We start from the raw sequence: 21,368 nt of genomic DNA, 5'->3' as shown, positions 1-21,368 counted from the left end.
TTGTATTTCTGCTCCGGAACCGTCCTTCTTTTACAGATACAGTCACAGCCTATTTCTGTAGAATCGGAAAATTAATCATATTGCCCCCACCCCCATATTTATATCTTGCTTTGGTTACGCCTGTAGCTCTTTCATTTTTAAAATTTCATTCCTGCCTGGCCAACATGGTGAAACCCCGTCTCTACTAAAAATACATAAATTAGCCGGGCGTGGTGGCAGGCGCCTGTAATCCCTGCTACTTGGGAGGCTGAGGCAGAAGAATCGCTTGAATCCGCGAGGCGGAGGTTGCAGTGAGCCGAGATCGCGCCATTGCACTCCAGCCTAGGGGACAAGAGCGAGACTTCGCCTCAAAAAAAAAAAAAAAAAAGAAAAGAAAAAGAAAAAAAAATTTATTCCTCTCCATTCTCAGCCGCATTTACATATGATGAGTGACTTTGGACCCTGTTCCATTAGGGCGGTGCTGGAAGGAACATCTACCAATAAAAGGACAATTATCAATAAAAATCCTAAATGGATGTTTTGTGAACGAATTCATCTTTTCACTGAGTTTTGCTGCTGGGTTTATGGTGGGGGATCCAACGGTAGGCTGAGCTCCGGTCTCAGGTTTCACCTTTTGGGGCTCAGTGGGAAAAATATGGATTTCTCCTCAAGCTCGCAGGAAAGAAAATGTACTCTTCCCAGGCCGGAGGCTACGAAGGTATTGGGTAAATTTAGCATCTCCAAACGTGGCAGTTCTCTCAGAAATCGTACACAAAGAGGTGAAATAGTAGCATTTTGACACTGACGTTTTTCCTTCAGTGACTGCATTTTGCCAGTGAGTTCATAGCGTTCCCATGATTGTGTGGATTTGATCCCTTCTATATTGATCTCTTTTGAAATCTCTAAATTTGCTTCACTGATTCTAAAACTGCTCACTTCAATTATGCTTCTCAAACAAAAAAACAAAAACACTTCTCTTTTTAAAGCTGGTGCTTTTATACCATGCGCGTGTGTGAGGACTTTCTTTGGCTAGCCCTTTTGTGTATTTCGCAGAATACACAAAAATCTCCTTTTGGGATGCCGCGTCTCTTGTATCTTGGTGCTTTAGTCTCAACTTCCAACTTGGGACAATGCAGAGACGCGGTAAGGAATCGGGGGGCAGTTCAGTAGTTTCCCTAAGTAAAAACAGTCGTTGGCAAAACATTTTCTATCTTTTCTGGAAGGATCTTTCCTTTGTCCTGAAAATCTTTTTACAAATGAGAAAAGCATTCAGAAATGGAGGGTCTTGGAGAATGTTTCTTAACTGAAATTTCCGTCCCCACTCTGCTCCTAATGTCTGCCCCCAGTGGCCCTCAGTGCCACTCTTTCCCCCATCAGTTCCCTAAATTTATTTCATATAAGAGACCTGGAGAAGTTACACATTTCACTGATTTAATACTTCAGCTACCCACAGGTTAAAGCCATGCATGCTTTATATCCCCTCCAAGAAAAAAAAAAATAGATTCTTTTATTTTGGTCACAGAAAGCCTGAGTCTTCCATTTATTCCTTCAGCAAATAATTTAAGTGATAGATTTATAGTTATTTATTTATTTATTTGAATTTTCAGTGCGTAACATGTAACTGTCTTCCCCTTCCCATCTACCATCTTTCTCTTAGGTCCTTTATATTGTCGCAGGGTAAGGCTGTACCCAAAGTCTGCCTTTCATCCCAGTTGACCACAGGTTATAACTTACTTTGTATTTTAGAGATTCTTGCCAAACACTGCCAGATTTCCTCCCTTCAATGTTTAAACTTTCCCAGGTTTGCCCAATACAGACAAGAAAGAAGAGAGAATCACTGTTAAATTTCTGTCTACCCACCATGGTGTATTTTATTTCAAATTACTGAGGTTATTGATCACAATCTAAGAATAAACTGTGTGAAGATTTTCCTACATTACGTTGTAGGTCTGCTGTATCTCATTTCTCTTTAACATGAAAATAATAAATTATATTCCTCACTAAATAACCTTGATTCACATCTAATTTTCTCTAGCACAAGACTGTAGGAACCACTAAATGGAGGCTCAGAGCGGTTTCATTCTGGTAACAAAAAGGAGTCTTTAGCTTTTCAATGCTAAGGAATAGGACTAGCAAATAAAAGATTTTTCTCCAGGTTTCAGCTGTCCGCTTATTTTTATGTTTTCAGAAAATTGCCCCTTTTCTTTCTTCCTTTTGCTTCTCTTAATATTCTTTCGGCAGAAAAGCTACAGAAAATTAGGCCTGGTTTTACCAATTAAAATAGCGATCTTTTGAAATATTGCTTAAAAATTTTTTAATTTTCCTATCAGGAACCCAGAGTTATATGATCAATTAAAACAAGCCTTTCCTTAGTAAGACAGTCCCAAGTTATCAATTTCCCTTTTCCATGAGATAAGTTTATTTCAATTGTCTTCCCTTGCTTTAAGATGAGGTCAGAGCCATCTCAGACCACTGGCAAATAACCTCAAATTTCGATTTGGGGGAACAGAGTTTAAGGGTCTATTTCTTCCATCCCAGAAGGCCCTGAATTCTTAAGGGATCGGCTTTTTTTCCCCAATACCTAGCTTTGCAAAGTAGGGATCTCAAGGAGTGGCAATTCTGATTTCTTAGTCCTGGGACAATTTTGGAAAGACAAAACATAAAATAGAAGCTTCTCTCTACTTGGCAGAACTGTACCTGGTGAGATTAAGTTACATCACCTCCACCGGCCCTTGACTTTTAAAATGTCTGCGAACTGGTCATATGTCTATGACTAAAGGGCCAGTGGATACCAAGATACTGCTTTGACTCTTATTTTCCCTAAGAGCCTCTCCACCGTGGGAAAGCCTCTGGAGTCTCCCAGCCTCCTGCAGGAGCCTCAGTTCTGTATCTCTGCCCCAAAATAGGCCCCAGGCCATGAGTTCTGGCTCTGGAAGCACTAAGGTAGAGCTGCCGTCTTTGACTGAGGCTTCTGTCTGTGCCTCTGGGTTAAATGGTTTTACTTCATGCACTTACTATGCTGGACTTGAATTACTGGTGGGTTTTTGTTTGGTTGTGTTTGGTGGTTTTTTTTTTTTTTGGAGATTTCTTCCTCTCTTTATTTCCCTTATGATATGGTTATGTATTTATTTTGTAGTCATTTTATATTTATAATGTCATTTTACATTTATATTGTTGTCATTTAAAATCATATTGGATCTATTGTTGTTGTTGTTCAAGTGGGTAAATTTTTCTCAGAGATATCTCCAATAATAGATATTCATAAGATAAAAATCTTCTTTTTTTTCTTGTGATGGAATCTTGCTCTGTATCCCAGGCTGGAGTGCAGTGGCACGATCTTAGCTCACTGCAAGCTCCGCCTCCCGGGTTCACGCCATTCTCCTGCCTCAACCTCCCGAGTAGCTGGGAGTACAGGCACACCACCACGCCCGGCTAATTTTTTGTATTTTTAGTAGAGACAGGGTTTCACCGTGTTAGCCAGGATGGTCTCAATCTCCTGACCTTGTGATCCGCCAGCTTCGGCCTCCCAAAGTGCTAGGATTACAGGCGTGAGCCCCGCGCCCGGCCAAAGATAAAAATCTTTATACAGTCGTGTGTCAATAAGGGGCAAATGTTCTGAGAAATGCATTGTTGGATGATTTCGTCATTGTGCGAACGTCACAGAGGGTACTTATGCAAACCTAGATGATGTAGCCGACTATACACCTAGGCTGTATGGTATAGCCCATTGCTCCTAGGCTACAAAGCTGTACAGCATGTTGCTGAACTGAATACCGCCGGCAATTGCAATACAGTGGTATTTGTGTATCCGAACATACGAAAGGTACAGTAAAAATGTGGTATAAAAGATAAAAATGGGGCCAGGAACAGTGGCACACGACAGTAATCCCAGCACTTTGGGAGGCTAAGGCGGGTTGATCGCTCGAGGCCAGGAGTTGTAGACCAACCTGGGCAACATGGTGAAACCGCATCTCTACAAAATACAAAAATTAGCTGGGTGTGGTGGCACACGCCTGTAGTCACAGCTACTCAAGAGGCTGAGATGGGAAGATCAAGTGAGCCCAAAGGTCGAGGCTGCAGTGAGCTGACACTGCGCCATTGCACTCCATTAAAATGGTACACTTGTACTGGGCACTTGCCATGAATGTGTCTTGCAGGACTGGTAGTAGTTGTTCTTGGTGAGTCAGTGAGTGAGTGGTGAGTCAATGTGAAGACCTAGGACATTACTGTACACTACTGTAGATTTTATAAATGCTATACACTTAGGCTACACGAAACTTATAAAGTATTTATTTCTTCAATAATAAATTAACCTTAACTTATTGTAACTTTTTTACTTTATAAACTTAATTTTTAAAAAGTTTTTGACTCTTTTGTAATAACACTTAGCTTAAAACACAAACACCTGGCTTGGCATGGTGGTTTATGCCTGTAATCCCAGCACTTTGGGAGGCTGAGGCATGCTGATCACTGGAGGTCAACAGTTTGAGACCAGCCTGGCTAACATGGTGAAATCCTGTCTCTACTAAAAATTTTTAAAAATACAAAAGTTAGCCAGATGTGGTGGCGGGCGCCTGTAATCCCAGCTACTCGGGAGGCTTAGGCAGGAGAATCGCTTGAACCCGGGAGGCGGAGGTTGCAGTGAGCCAAGATCTCGCCACTGCACTCCAGCCTGGGTGACAGAGCAAGACTCCGTCTCAAAAAACAAAAACAAACAAACAAAAAAACCAAAAGACCACAAACACCTGTAAAGCTGTACAAAAAAACATTTTTTCTTTATATCTATATTCCATTAGCTTTTTTCTATTGAAAAGCTTTTTTTTTTTTTTAACTTTTAAAACTTTTTTTTTTTAAATGAAGACACAAACACACACATTAGGTTAGGCCTAGACAGGGTCAGGATTATCAATATCACCATCTTCCACCTCCAAATCTTGTTCCACTGCAAGTTCTTCAGAGGCAATACCAAGTAGGAAGCTGTCATCTCCTATGATAACAATGCCTTCAAGAATCCCTTGTGAGGGCCTGCCTGAGGCTGTTTCACAGTTAACTATTTTGTAATAAGTAGAAAGAGTACACTGTAAAATAACAATAAAAAGTATACTATAGTAAATACATAAACCAGTAACATAGTCATTTATTATCATTATCAAGTATTATGTACTGTACATGATTGTATGTACTATATTTTTACACAACTGGCAGAGCAGTAGGTTTGTTTAAACCAGCATCACCATAAACATGTGAATAATGCACTGGGCTATGTTACCACAGCTACAATGTCGTTAGGTGATCAGAATTTTTCAACCCTATTATAATCAGTCTTATGGGACCACTGTCATCTATGTGGCTCATTGTCGACTACAATGTCCTTATGTGGCATGTAACTGTGTTTCTACCTTTAAATGTCAAGTACTTCATCTTTCCTTCAGTTGTATCTGGTTGTTCATCAAGATTTTTAATGCATGTTTATGGTTCAAATAACTATTTCACTTGAGTAGTAATCCAAAATGTGATGATCTAATATTCATATTCCTAGGCTACTTGACATAATGCAATTTCTTCTCAAAAGCCAATCCATTTGATATAGGACTAGCAATTCTACTGTGCTTAACTGTTAGTAAGTACTTTTACTTTCTCTTGTCTCATTGTGGTGAAATCCACACTCAAACATAGCCTTTTCAGGCTGGAAAAGGACCACACTGGGGTACTGTGCTGAGTTGCTAGTGTCAAAGCTACCATTAGAGAAGTTTGAAAGGATTTTCTGGTAACCCAGTGTCACAAATGCTGTATTAAAGTCACTGGTGAATGTAGATGGTGTACACATGGTATACTAACCTTATTCACTAGACACTGAATGGCACTTCAATCTCATGACGAAGTTTTATTAGGGCAAAATGCCCAACACTTTAGCATAGATACCTGCCAATTGCCTGCTTTCCACTGACTGACAGTCTTATTCCTCTAGCTGATTTGGTGTTCCCAACTTGCATTTCTCTAGCTTCTCCTTAAGCCCACCCATTCTGTAGGGCCCCTTCTATAGCCACCACCTATGCCTCTCACTTCTGCGTCCTCCCTCAAAATACCTTCTCCAGTGCACCCACTCCATCTCTTATTCCTAAATTACCTTCCCACCTTAATCTCAGATCACATTCATCTCCATCTTCTGTTCTCCAGATGCTCTTACTTTCCCCCACCTCAACTCATTCACTACACTCACTACAGTAACTCACTACCCTCAGGATCCAGCCAGCTTTGTTCTCCTAGCTCACAGTCTTTGCTTTTACCACCTCCGACGATGGCCTCTTCCTCTACCATCCCTGTTCTATCCTTCGGTTTCCATCCTTTCTAATTCCTATTCTTAGCTTAACTTTTTTTCCCAGGTTCAAGCTCTCTTCTTCCCACACATCTGTGAGATACTCCCTTTCTGAGTGGTCCTTGCTTATCCCCACCTCCGGTTGTTCTCAGAAACTATGGACTGGGATCGCTAAGCTGACACATACTTTTCCTTGTGCCTTTTATTTTCTTCTATCTTTGAACTCAAATTTTTGTTCAGCTTTTTAATTAGGCATATGAACCTGTCACACTTACTTCACCTCACCTCTTATTTACTAGTTTTCTTTTTAAATAAGTTCATTTTAATGAAGTTTGTGGAAAATCTTAGGACACAACTTAGTTATTTCTCAGAGGATGCTGCTTACTGCAATGGTTTCCTCGGGCTGCCATAACAAAATAACACAAACTAAGCAGCTCAAACAACAGAACTTTATAATCTCACATTCTAGAGGCAAGAAGTCCAAGATCGAGGTGTCAGCGGGGTTTGTTCTTTCTGAGGGTTGTGAGGGAGAATCTGTTTCAGGCCTCTCCTCTAGTTTCTGGTGGTTTTCTGACAATCTTTGAAATTCCTTGTGAATGCATCACCAAATCTCTGCCTTCATGTTCACATGGTATTCTCCCTGCATGTGTGTGTATGTTCAAATTTCCATCCCCCTACTTTTTTTTTTTTTTTTTTTTGAGATGAAGTCTCGCTCTTGTCCCCAGGCTGGAGTGCAATGGCGCGATCTTGGCTCACTGCAACCTCCGCCTCCCAGGTTCAAGTGATTCTCCTGCCTCAGCATCCCGAGTAGATGGGATTACAGCCCTGCCACCACGCCCGGCTAATTTTTGTATTTTTAGTGGAGATGGGGTTTCACCATATTGGCCAGGCTGGTCTTGAACTCCTGACCTCAGGTGATCCATCCGCCTCCGCCTCCCAAAGTCCTGGGATCACAGGCGTGAGCCACCGCACCCAGACGAATTTCCCGTTTTTATTAGAACACCAGTTATATTGAATCAGGGGTTCACTTTACTCCGTGTGACTTCAAGTTAACTATTTACCTCTTTGATTACCTTATTTCCAAATAAGATCACATTCTGAGGTACTGAGGGTAGGATTTAAACATGAATTTTCAGGGGACAAAATTCAATTTTTAACAGCTACTAACTAGTATTATGGTAAATCACCCTATTCTTAACAAAGAAAGCATAACTGAGGGTAATATGAAGTCACTGCAGTTGTGACAAATCCTCATGCTCCAGGATTGATATTCATATCCCTCAGTCAGCTGTCTTGGATTCTGATGTTAGTTGAGCACTTTTGCATCAAATTGGCTGGAGATCTCATGTGAATTATTTAGCCTTTCAATTCACTCACATATTTTTTTTTTTTTTTTCTTTTTGAGTGCAACTCTATTTGGAGGAGGATCCTATTGGGATAGTGATATGGTTTGGCTGTGTCCTCACCCAAATTTCATCTTGAATTATAGCTCCCATAATTCCCACATGTTGGGGGAGGGACCCAGTGGGAGATAATAGAATCATAAGGGCTGTTTCCCCCATACTGTTCTCGTGGTAGTAAGTCTCACGAGGTCCAATAATTTTTTTTTTTTTTTTTTTTTTTTTTGAGACGGAGTCTCACTCTGTCACCCAGGCTGGAGTGCAGTGGTGTGATCTCGACTCACTGCATCCTCCACCTCTCGGGTTCAAGCAATTCTCCTGCCTTAGCCTCCTGAGTAGCTGGGATTACAGGCGCCCACCACCATGCCCGGCTAATTTTTGTATTTTTAGTAAAGACGGGGTTTCACCATATTGGACAGGCTCTCCAGCTCCTGACGTCAGGTGATCTGCCTGCCTCAGCCTCCCAAAGTGCTAGGATTATAGGCATGAGCCACTGCGCCCAGCCATATTCTTTATTTTGTTTAAATATCTTGGATTAACTTGAACGTATTCCAGGTGTGTTCAAGTACTAATTGTGACATTGGGGGGAAAAATCTATTAGGACTTTTTCCAGCAAAAGTCAAAAAGAAATTTTAAAATTAGTTGAACTGGGCAATGTCAGAAATATACCTAAAACAAAGTATTATGCTTTGAACTTGATTACTGGGACCTGCTAGGCACTCAACTATCACATTGTACTTCTTTTATTGTGATACTGTTTCTTGTTTGATTTTTATCATCTGGCCACCTTGTGCCTAGTTGTGTCTACAGAAGTTATTTCAATGCCTGACACATAGTAGGTATTCAATACATCGTTCTTGTTGGAAAAAACTTGAACAATATTTCCCTGGACATGATGCCATCCCAGTTATATTTTAGTAACTGAAGTTAGTACAATCCTGATCATAAACAATTCAGCTGATTCAAATTCAGAAAGGCTATGATTCCTGGTCCTTATGATTTTGGGGGATGTTGCGTCCCAAACTCAGTAAATATACAGTAACTCTTAATACAGTAACTGTTAGTACAGCTCTAATCATAACAGTTTGTTAATCTATATTAAATTAAAACGTGACTATCTTGGTTAACAGGAAAATAAGTTTATATTCACTACAAAAACATTCTGAATGGGATACGAAATGGCAATGCTCCAAATTTTGGCTCAAGACAGGAATTAAGAAAGACTTTAGGATTCAAGGGCATTATCCGGCCCAGAGCCCCTTACAGCCTTTGCCAGGTTAAACAGGGAATTTTGTAGTCCTCCCTGTTGTCTTTTTAACATGGCGGGGAAGCTGGGTAATGTGCAGAGACGCTTGCTTTATTTGGTGAACTCACTCCCTCACTTTGGCACCAGCCTCAGTACTAAGCAAAGGCAGAAAACTAGGATACAATCGTTAACAGTTTCAGAATGGATCTTAATTTGGGGATTTTTCAATCAATTAATGTTTGTTTAGCTTCTACAAGGTGAGGATCCATAAGGAAGATATTAGGAAACATCTAATTGAAGCTTGAAGAACCAAAATGAGGAAGGCAGAATTAGGAAAGACCCTGTCCGGTGACGCCTCCCCTTCTGGTTTCCATCTGTGCCCCCTCTCAGGAGCCGCGGGAACACAAGCCTCGAGCAGGCAACGGCTCTTTGGATTCGAAATACAAAACCGTTAAGTGAGCTCCGACCAGGTCGCCTCCCAGCTGTCGCCTGCTTTCTCTAAAGCAGTGATCTGGCAGCTGTTTGGAGAGTCTGAACGCGTTAACAGGTTTTGTTTTTCAGCGCATCCGTGTGCTATCTTCTAATTGGCCAGAAAAGCCATTAATGTGATGAAAATTCTGAATGATCTGTTTTGCTAGAAAAGCTTTTCACTCCACTTTTAGAATCCAATCACTTGATGATTCGAAATCACCGCAATGCCATGGAATGTAAAAACTGCTCTCGCCACGTCTAGAGACCGTTGCCTCTTCCTCCGCTGGGAACACGGTTCATCTCCACTCTCCGATTTCACGGTTTTATTTGCCCTCTGGGACGCGCTGACATTGTTCTAAGCACATTTTCTAAGTGATTGTGTGAGTGTGGGTGTGTTTTGTTGGACTCGAAGGGAGTCTAATTTCTAGAAGTTCCTTTCAGGAGTCTGCCTTTACTGCAAAGTTGATGTATTCGAAAACACAGTAACTCTTTATAGCAACAGAATTTGTCACCTAATTAAGTGCAATTCGGTCATAAAAGAAGCCACACGGTCTGCACAGCTGGCTCTGTGGCTTAGTTGGCTAAAGCGCCTGTCTCGTAAACAGGAGATCCTGGGTTCGAATCCCAGCGGGGCCTTAGGGTGTGCGCGGTTTTTTTTTTCTTTCCCCTTTTAATAAGGGCCGTCTGTTTTTGTAAATTTATCACAATTTTTAGTCTATAATCCTTAATCACAATATCAAGTCCATTGCATAGAGCTTTAATCTCCCCAATCTCTCTTCAATACACCTGCATCCTCAAAGACTATTAGTTTCTGATGATCTCTCAGACAGTTATATTGGAATTTCACCAAACTCAGGGGTTCAAGTTCAATCACGGATAAAAAATCTCTAAAATAAAATTGTAAAACTTTTAATTCAAAACATTAAAAATATATTCTTCTGGTTTCTCAAACTCCATGGTAACCTTGCTTAAAGTCCACATGGATGAAAAATGGTTGCAATTTATGGAACATTTACTAAGTTGCACTTTGTGTATTTTCTCACATGCTTTTAATTCCTAGAATATTCACTGAAGTAAACATTATTATGCCAATTTTACAGATAAAAAATGAAGTATCAGAAGGAAATAAACTTGCCCAAATCTTACAGCTGATAAATAATCAAGCTAATATTTAAATCCAATATTTCTCAGTTACTTAAGTCAAAGTTATTTAAGTCAAAGTCTTAAGTAACAAATAAATAATATTATTTATAAAAACAAACAGTATCCAGTGCGATTTAGAATAATGGTTCTTAAAATTGTATGGCACATGAACTCATTACATTATCTAAAAAAAACTTTTGTCTATAAACACACAGACACACACACACACAGACTTACGGACAAATTTTGCATATTCTTTTGAGATTTTCTCTGACCTCCTTAAGTTCTTGGGTGTCCATGTGCCACTGAAAAAAATCCATGACTTTCATAAATCAATAAACAGTAAATCGCAAATGAATATTCAGAAAAAATAAGCTGTTTTAGGGACAGGGGTCATATTTTATTTCCTGACATTGATTTTTATAGTACTATCACTCCCTTCCCTTGGTTGATTTAAAGTGGGTTATTAGAAGCAGATGTCCCAACAGGGGTGTTATGACTCTGAGCCAGCATGCCAGTTTCAAAAAGTTATATTTCTGGATGTGAGATCACTGAAGTGAATTCTGAAAAGAATTCTATGTGGTCCATAAACACCTCTTAAAGCTAACTTCAAGCAGTGGAAGATATGCCTTCATCTGTTTTATGTGATAATTACAGAACTCTAGTCATCCCCTCATTCATTCCGAAAATTATTAATTCTATGCCTACTCACACCAACGTGTGGAAAGGTAAACAGAACAGGCCTGGTCTCTATCCCAAAGGAGATAAGAGCTTAGTTGGGGGTGGGTAAATGGATAGAAGTTATTTATATAATGACAAACATAACATTGTGGCTATGATAAGTGCTGCAAGAAAGGAATGACTGTGATTTAGAACATACCGGTGGGATTTGGTTTCATCAGGGAGATAAGAGGAGAGTCTTCAGTTGCAAAGAAAGAGGACAGCGTAGGAAAGGGAGACAGACCATAGGAAAACCCAGGCAGAGGAAGTTGGACAAAGTGCATTGGACTGGAAAAAAGCTGGTATGAGTACAGTGGGAAGGCCATGGGCAAGCAGCCTGAGAGATGGGATGCAGAAGGATAGGACCAAACTGTGTCAGAATTTTAGAGGCCATGCCAAGGAGTTTTAATTTTATATTAAGAGCAACCAAAATCCATGTGTAATTGAACATAAACACATTTCAAAAATTATGAGTGAAGAAAAAAATATAAGGTTTGAGATGTATTCTCCTATTTATTGTGTTCTTTTTGGAAAATAAATTTAAAATTAACTAGAAAAGCAGATAACCAGTAACATAATCAGAAGTGGAGAAAGTATAAATGTAAGAAATACTTAAAAGGAATTGGCATCAAGTTTTAGGCGGAAAACCCCCCAGTTGAGAAAAAGTCTATATCTGCAACCTCAGGGGAGTTATTGCTCACAAATGACTCCTTTTCCAGATGTTTTAAGAGTAAAACTTCATCAGACAAGTACATCAATGCCTTTGTTTAATTTTTGATTAATAAGAAATATCCTATCCTCTTTCTCTTTACTTAATGGTGATGAATTCACTAAGGTTTCAATGAGAATTTAGTTGTGCTTACTGGGAGTTCTCTTGAAAGTTTAGCTTTCTATTCTGTTTCTTATATAAAGTTCCTAGCTGCCAGAATAAGAGAGGCTGGAGTCAAGTCCTCTAAGGTCTTTTGATCCCCAAGGTGAATTATCTAAGGAGCCTTAAAAGAGCTTTGCAGTCCCCTCACACTCAGCAAAGAGCTGAGTCAGTCTCTGTGCAAACTTAGCAAACAACTTCTAAGTTTATGTACTGGACCACAGATTGAAAAGTGAAGTGGCTCTCAACTCAATCCAAAGATGCTTTCCTCCCTCTAGTGAAAGCAATGCTCATTCAATGGATCAAGTCACACCAGAGAAAAATCTGTTCACATATAAATGCAGAGAAAAGGCTGGCAATAAAGTGACTGACTGTGCACAGGAGTGAAAGGAGCATGGAGTTGTCAGTGACAAAGTCTGTATGCATGTCCTGGATCCTTCACTACCAAATGTGGACCTTTGGTAAGCAACTTGACTAGCCTAAGGTCTATCTCATTCTTTTCTTTTTAGTTTAATTTTTACTTTTAAAATAATTTCATTTTTACAGAAAAGTTGCATCCTTCACTCAATCTTCCCAAATACGGACCTTCTCTCATATGTATATCTCATATGTGTATATATATGTATACATATATATTTTATACATATGAGACATACTTTTAATCTCATATACATATGACATATGCCTTTATCTCATATACGTGTGAGATATACTGTTATCTCACATCTAATATGTATATATGTATACATATATATTTTATACATATGAAATATACATATGAGCTAAAAGTTCCTATATACATGTATACACACAGACACACACACACGCACACATACTAAACCATTTGCCATTTAAGAATAAGTTGCCAGGCATGGTGGCTCATGCCTGTAATCCCAGCACTTTGGGAGGCCAACGTGGGTGGATCACGAGGTCAGGAGTTTGAGACCAGCCTGGTCAATATGGAAGAACCCCATCTCTACTAAAAACACAAAAATTAGTCGGGCGTGGTGGCGCGTGCCTGTAGTCCCAGCTACTCAGGAGGCTGAAGCAGAAGAATCACTTGAACCCGGGAGGCAGAGTTTGCAGTGAGCCAAGATAGCGCCACTGCACTCCAGCCTGGGCGACAGAGTGACACTCTGTCTCAAAAAAATAATAATAATAAATAAAAATAAAGAAGAATAAGTTGTAGATATAATGATCCTTTACCCCTAAATACTTCAATGTATGTTTCCTAACAGAAAAACACCCTCTTACATAACCACAGTACAATGATCAAAATCAGAAATTAACATTGATACGATACTATTGTCCAATATATGGGCCTTATTCAGACTGTGCTAATTGTCCCTAAAATGTCCTTTTTAGCAAAAGAAAATCTTTGAGCATATGTTGAATTGTCATGTTCTGTAGCCTTTCTTTTTCTTTTATAACATTGGTATTTTTAAAATAGTACAGGCCAGTTATTTTATAAAATATTCCTCTATTTGGGTTAGTCTGCTATTTCCTCATGATTGGATTTAGGTTACGTATTTTGGGTAGGAATACCAGAGAGCTGACATTGTGCCCTTTTCAGTGCATTTTACCAGGAGATATTTAATGGCAGCTGTCCCATTACCAGTGGTATTAATTTTGGTCACCTGGTTATGACCGTGTTTGCCAGGTTTCTCCACTGTCATTAATAAGTATCCTGACTTTGAGACTATGTAAATATCCTGTTATCATTCAACTTTTATCAACTTAATTTAGCACCCATTGATGATCCTGGCCTGAATCAGTTAGAAGTATGATGGTTGCCAAATGATGATCTTGTAAATCCATCATTTATTCTACATTTACAAGTTATCTTTCTGCTATAGGAAAAAAAATGTTTCCTTCCCCTCCCAGCCACCGGGCCCGGCCCAGTAATGCACTTTCTATTCAACAGTTGACTTTAAATATGATCACTTGTGGCCGGGCGCGGTGTTTCACGCCTGTAATCCCAGGATTTTGGGAGGCCGAGGCGGGTGGATCACGAGGTCAGGAGATCAAGACCATCCTGGCTAACACGGTGAAACCCTGTCTCTACTAAAAATACAAAAAATTAGCCGGGCGTGGTGTAGTGCCAGCTACTCAGGAGGCTGAGGCAGGAGAATGGCATGAACCCGGGAGGCGGAGCTTGCGGTGAGCCGAGATTGCGCCACTGCACTCCAGCCTGGGTGACGGAGCTAGACTCCATCTCAAAAAAAAAAAAAAATATATATATATATGTATACATTATATCATATATATATGATATATATATGATCACTTGTAAAATAGAAGGAATGAGAAATAAAATACTTGGTTTTCGCCTGGAAACCTAGAAGCACTGTGAAAAGATCAAAGAGATGTTGAGAAAACAAAGGGCAGAGGTGGAAACAAACCAATCCTTTTTTCTGCCTAACCTCCTTTCTTACCCTTCCCACTTTCCAGAAAAGGAGTTACAGCTCCAGGGCCTGAGAGACCTTGGCAATAACAGTGAGCGGAAGATTTACTCGGCAGCATATACGTTGAACAAGAATCAGCGCTAAAACCTTAATACCTATTGGAGATGCCGGGGATCGAACCCGGGACCTCATACATGCAAAGCATGCGCTCTACCACTGAGCTACATCCCCACATATACACGGTTGTTGTTCCAAAAAAAGTTTTTAAAAATATACTGTATTCGATCAATTTTTTTTCCCCCCAAAATAAGTTTTAAATAGTTTGTTGTGCAAGAATTGTGTGAATTTTGCAGGTCATGAATGTGAGAAAGAAGATTTAAATCAATGTCACTAAGTCCTTTAGAGTAATTGGAAACTCACGAGGCCCCACACAGAACAAGGAGTTGCAAAACTGGCTTTTATCCGAGCAGGACTATGTATATAAGTCATTCAGATCCAGTCATTTGAAATGGCCAGAATAAAGAAAAGTAGAACCATAGATGGTTACAGCAAACCACTGGGAAATTTCCTGATGTATTATACAAAGTCTAACTGTAATCAGAAGCCAGTTCAGTGGGTAAAGTACTGGGATAGATTGATCTTGTAAGGCATACCCAGTCTTAGGTTTTGGGCTTGGAATTATCCACAAACCAACCCTCCGCCTCGTCTAAGAAGAAAAATCCCACTCAGTAGATTGGGTGAGTAAATCTGTATCTTGTTGAATAAAAAGCGTAAGAGAAATGTGAATATTCAAATATAAATCTGGGTTACAAAATGTGAGAAACAGAGTTCAGTGTCAGGCAGTAGATCTCAAAATGTGGTCCTCAGAACAACAGCATCAGCATCACCTAGGATCTTACTAAAAATACAAATTCTCTAGGCCTACTCCAGACCTATGAGTCAGGGACTGTGGAAGTAGGGCTCAATAATCTGTGTTTTAGTAAGCCCTGAGGGTGATTCTGGTACACGCTTAAGTTTGAGAACAGCTGATGTAAGGTTTTGATGAATACAACATTGCTGTTTCATTTTCTTTTTTCTTTTTTCTTTTTTTTTGAGACGACGTTTTTGCTCTTGCTGCCCAGGCTGTAGTGCAATGGCACGATCTTGGCTCTCTGCAACCTCCGCCTCCCGGGTTTAAGCAATTCTCCTGCCTCAGCCTCCCGAGTAGCTGGGATTACAGGCGACTGCCACCATGCCCGACTAATTTTTGCATATTTAGTAGAGATTGGGTTTCACCATGTGGACCAGGCTGGTCTTGAACCTCTGACCTCAGGTGATCCACTCACCTCGGCCTCCCAAAGTGCTGGGATTACAGGTGTGAGCCACCGCGCCCGGCCTGCTGTTTCATTTTCTAACAATAACACAGTACTAAGATGTTTCTAGCATTTAAAAATAAAATAATTTGACATATTAGACCTGAATTTTTATGAGTGTGTATCAAAATATTTAAACGTGTGAGGGAAATAAAAGTGATTTTTAATATATTGTGAAAATAGTATGTGACTTTTTAAAAATTACTTGTGTATTAGACAAAGAGTAGCAGATATTTCTGTTTATATTTGAAAGCCTTTGAACATTAAAGAATCTATCCACCATATTAAGAGAAGAGAAGGAGTCAGGAGACAGAAAATTTGTTTCTGGACCTCAGTTATTTTCCCAATTTTGGTTGTTTTGAAGCAGCAACGTTTGTCTCAGTACACATGCAATTTGGGCTTTAGAGAGGATGTCCACCAGCTGGCTTCCTAGAGAGTTTAAACTTTTGTTTCTTTAATGTGCTGTCCATGGCTGAGTTTATGCAGTAGTACATGGGTTTAGCAACCACAAAATATTTTACTAAGAAACTGTTTAAAAAATAAACAGTTTGGCTCTGCTCTTCTCCATAGAGCAAGGATAACATCGTAAAAGAATCCTATTTTTATTTTAATTATGCAATGCAAGGTGTCCTTGATAGAAGTCTTGAGATATGGTTTGGATCTGTGTCCCAGCCAAAATCTCACGTCTAATTGGAGCAGGGTCCTGGGTGGGAGGTGACTGGATCATGGGTGCAGTTTCCACCTTCCTGTTCTCCTGATAGTGATATCAGATCTGGGGATCTGATCGTTTAAATGTGTGTGGCACCTCCCCCACCCCTCTGACCTGGTCCGTCCGGTAAGATATGCTTGCTTCCCCTTCACCTGCTACTATGATTGTAAGTTTCCTGAGGCTTCCCAGTCATGCTTCCTGTTAAGCATGTTGAACTGTGAATCAATTTAAACCTCTTTTCGGCCGGGTGCGGTGGCTCATGCCTGTAATCCCAGCACTTTGGGAGGCCGAGGCGGGTGGATCACGAGGTCAGGAGATCGAGTGAAACCCCGTCTCTACTAAAAATACAAAAAAATTTAGCCGGGCGTGGTGGCAGGCACCTGTAGTCCCAGCTACGCAGGAGGCTGAGGCAGGAGAACGGCGTGAACCCGGGAGGTGGAGCTTGCAGTGAGCCGAGATCGCGCCACTGCACTCCAGCCTGGGCAACAGAGCGAGACTACGTCTCAAGAAAACAAGAACAACAAAAAACATCTTTTCTTCATAAATTACCCAGTCTCAGGCAGTTCTTTGTTCCAGTATGAGAACAGACTAATTAATCTTCGCTCTTGTGTTACAAGGGACACCTCATTTGAGATCAGTCTGCTGGCACTGCAATGAAGTGCTTTGTATCAGCAAACTGTACACTATTTACCTTTTTTTCTGTTCACAGCTGAGCCACATGTACATAATCTATATTCTGTTTTCATAGTTTTGTACTTTTACAGCCTATTTTTGAAGATTAACACATTTGCAAAATGACTGACACGATCTTTGCCTAACCCAATCAGTGTTACAGAAAGCTTGCTATAACTAGAACTGTAAATCTTTTTTTTTTTTTTTTTTTTGAGACGGAGTCTTGCTCTGTCACCTAGGCTGGAGTGCAGTGGCACGATCTCGGCTCACTGAAATCTCCACCTCCCGGGTTCAAGCAATTCTCCTGTCTCAGCCTCCTGAGTAGCCGGGATTACGGGCACCCACCACCGCGCCTGGCTAATTTTTGTATTTTTAGTAGAGAGGAGGTTTCACCACGTTGGCCAGGCTTGTCTCGAACTCCTGACCTCAAGTGATCCCCTGCCTTGGCCTCCCAAAGTGCTGGGATTACAGGCGTGAGCCACCGCACCCAGCCTAGAACTGTAAATCTTAAAAAAAAAGGTATGTGATAATAGAAGCCTGAAATTAAAACCTGTATTTATAAAAATCACCAAATCTATTTGAAAACAAGTCAATTTGTGTTGAGAGGTGACAGCGTGCTGGCAGTCCTCACAGCCCTTGCTCGCTCTCGGCGCCTCCTCTGCCGGGGCTCCCACTTTGGCGGCACTTGAGGAGCTCTTCAGCCCGCCGCTGCACTGTGGGAGCCCCTTTCTGGGCTGGCCAAGGCCGGAGCCGGCTCCCTCAGCTTGCCGGGAGATGTGGAGGGAAATGCGTGGACAGGAACCGGGGCTGCGCGCGGTGCTTGCGGGCCAGCGTGAGTTCCGGGTGGGCGTAGGCTCGGCGGACCCTGCGCTCGAAGCGGCCGGCCCCACTGGCCCCGCGCAGTGAGGGGTTTAGCACCTGGGCCAGCAGCTGCTGTGCTCAATTTCTCGCCGGGCCTTAGCTGTCTTCCCGCAGGGCAGGGCTCGGGACCTGCAGCCCGCCATGCCTGAGCCTCCCCCTACCCCCGTGGGCTACTGTGTGGCCCCAGCCTCCCAGACGAGAGCCACCCCCTGCTCCACGGCACCCAGTCCTATCGACCACCCAAGGTTTGAGGAGTGTGGGCACAGGGCGCGGGACTGGCAGACAGCTCCACCTGCAGCCCTGGTGCGGGATTCACTGGGTGAAGCCAGCTGGGCTCCTCAGTCTGGTGGGGACGTGGAGAACCTTTATGTCTAGCTCAGGGATTGTAAATACACCAATCGGCACTCTGTATCTAGCTCAAGGTTTGTAAACACACCAATCAGCACCCTGTGTCTAGCTCAGGGGTTGTGAATACAGCAATCGACACTGTATCTAGCTACTCTGGTGGGGCCTTGGAAAACCTTTGTATGGACACTCTGTATCTAGCTAACCTGGTGGGGATGTGGAGAACCTTTGTGTCTAGCTCAGGGATTGTAAATGCACCAATCAGCGCCTTGTCAAAACAGACCACTCGGCTCTACCAATCAGCAGGACGTGGGTGGGGCCAGATAAGAGAATAAAAGCAGGCTGCCCGAGCTCCGTTGGCAACCCGGTGGGGTCCCCTTCCAATGTGAAAGTTTTGTTTTTGTTGCTGTTTGCAATAAATCTTGTTGTGGCTGCCTCTTTAGTCCACACTGCCCTTATAAATTGTAACACTCACCGTGAAGATCTGCAGTTTCACTTCTGAAGCCAGCAAAGCCACGAGCCCACCGGGAGAAACGAACAACTCCGGACGCGTCGGCTTAGCAGTTGTAACACTTACCTGGAGTGTTTGCAGCTTCATTTCTGAAGCCAGCGAGATGACGAGCCCACTGGAAGGATGGAACAACTCCAGACGCGCTGCCTTAAAAGCTGTAAAACTCACCTCGAAGGTTTACGGCTTCACTCCTCAGCCAAGGAGACCACGAATCCATCGGAAGGAAGAAACTCCGACCACACCTAAACATCAGGAGCAAACTCCGGACATGCTGCCTTTAAGAACTGTAACGCCGTGAGGGTCCGCGGCTCTGTTCTTGAAGTCAGTGAGACCAAGAACCCGCCAATCCCGGACCCAGTGTTATGCTGAAATTTTTAGGGGCTGTCAGATTTGTTCTTTTAACCACATTTCTGAATGTATACAAATATCAGTATTTCCCCATAGCCGTTTAGCCCTTTGTACTTAAAAATATTTTGTTTAATGTTTTTTTGTTTTGTTGCTTTTTTTTTTTTTTTTTTGGAGATAGAGTTCTGTTCTGTAACTCAGGCGGGAGTGCAGTGGCCGGACTTCAGCTCATTGCAACTTGCACCTTCCGGATTCAAGTGATTCTTCTGTCTCAGCTTCCGGAGTAGCTGGGATTTTAGGCACGTGCCACCACACCGGGCTGCTTTTTGTATTAAAGGAGACGAGGTTTCATGTTGGCCAGGCTAGTATGGAACTCCTGAGTTAAGGCAATCCACCCGCCTTGGGCTCCCAAAGTGCTAGGACTACAGGTGTGAGTCACTGTTTCCATCCAGGTTTTATTTTTTTTCTTTGAAACAACAGTACATATAGTAGAGATACAATTAATTGGGATTAAAAAAAGGAAAATAAAACAGTAAAAACATTTTGGATTTCCAGTTTAGGGTTTTGCGGGTAAGTAGCTTGGATGTTGCCACTTCGCTTTAACAACAACTGAGAAGCTGAAGGAAGTGAAAAATCAATAACTTTTTAGATTCATAAAAGAAGATAGGTCACAGAGGAAACTGGTGCCCCCCCCCCAAATTGGAGAGACAGACAGATAGACATTGAAAATCACAGCACACTGGAGCAGAAATATCTGTGGGAACCATTGCATAGATAAGAAAACCTGAACTCTAATCAATGAACTGCTGGAGGCTAGGTGTGGACAAGTCTGAAAGTTAAAAAACTCCAGGGGGACCCAGTCACAGCAAGGCCCCATGCTTTTGTGTATTTCACTTACAGGAACTTGACCAGATTCTTGCAGTAAATATTAGAGAAAAATCCCCTTGTGCTTCCACATGGGGAGAGGAAAAGGGACCATTTTGAATAGCACCTGTTTGTCTTAATAAATTCTGCCCTCAGGAGAAACTAATCAGAGCCTAACCTGCTCTGGTTTTATCAGCTCTTGGGGGAGGAAAATACCCAACCCAGACAGCTCTAACCTTCCATGTCATGGAAGGGAAATATTTAACTCCAGCCCACTCTAGCCATCCTGTCCATCTAAGGGAAGAGAAAAACATCTAAGCAACACTTGTATGATTCACAGTGCAGAGGTGCAGGCTTACTAAAAGACAGGCCTAATTGCAAGACTGCAGAAATCTTCCTGTCCCCCTGCATCTTGCCCTTACATTACTGAAGATCTATTTGCAGCAGTTCCTTTAACCCAGTGCATCATGTTGAGCTACCAAGAAAAAAGTTACAAGGCAAACTAAAAGGCAAAAAAACAGCTTGAAGATGGAAAGCAAGCATCAGAAACAGACATGGGCAGGGATTTTGGGATTACCAGATGGGGAATTCAAAACAACTATGATTAATATGCTAAGGACTCTAATGGATAAATTAAACAGCATGCAAGAACAGATGGGCAATGTAAGCAAAGAGATGGAAATTCTAAGAAACAACCACGAAGAAATGCTAGAGATAAAAATAAAATGCTGTAACAGAAATGAAGAATGCTGTTGATGGGCTTATTAGTAGACTTCACATGGCTGAAGAAAGAAGCTTTGAACTTAAGGATATATCAGTAGAAATTTCCAAAACCGAAAAGCAAAGAGAAGAAAGACTGAAAAGAAACAAACCCAGAACAAGTAGCAACTAAGCCTGTGAAAAGATGCTCCACATCATATCCCATCAGATAAGTGCAAATTAAAACAAGAGACAACACACACACCTATTAGAATGACCAAACTCCGGAACTCTTACAACACCAAATACTGTTGAGGATGTCAAAAAATAGGAACTCTAATTCATTGTTGATGGAAATACAAAATGGTATGACGTCTTTGGAAGACTTTAGCAGTTTATTACAAAACTAAACATACATTTATCATACAAGCCAGCAATTATACTCCTTAGTATCTATCCAGA

The 21,368-nt window shown here is 41.4% G+C and overlaps 1 long non-coding RNA gene and 2 other non-coding genes across 3 annotated transcripts; 2 read left to right on the top strand and 1 right to left on the bottom strand.

Moving 5' to 3' along the window:
• Nucleotides 1-3,673: 3,673 nt before the first annotated feature.
• On the top strand, nt 3,674-14,775 carry LOC129534216 (uncharacterized). The gene is made up of 3 exons (XR_010134095.1): nt 3,674-3,802; nt 12,422-12,604; nt 14,595-14,775. It is a non-coding gene; the product is annotated as an uncharacterized lncRNA (long non-coding RNA).
• TRNAT-CGU (transfer RNA threonine (anticodon CGU)) lies at nt 9,975-10,048 on the top strand. Its single transcript has one exon. It is a non-coding gene; the product is annotated as a tRNA-Thr (tRNA).
• On the bottom strand, nt 14,708-14,779 carry TRNAA-UGC (transfer RNA alanine (anticodon UGC)). The gene has a single exon. It is a non-coding gene; the product is annotated as a tRNA-Ala (tRNA).
• Between the last annotated feature and the right edge of the window lie 6,589 nt (nt 14,780-21,368).

The sequence above is a fragment of the Gorilla gorilla genome, chromosome 5 (assembly GCF_029281585.2).
Source record: "Gorilla gorilla gorilla isolate KB3781 chromosome 5, NHGRI_mGorGor1-v2.1_pri, whole genome shotgun sequence".
NCBI classification, from domain to species: Eukaryota; Metazoa; Chordata; class Mammalia; order Primates; family Hominidae; genus Gorilla; species Gorilla gorilla.
This window is presented reverse-complemented; position numbering and strand designations above follow the sequence as displayed.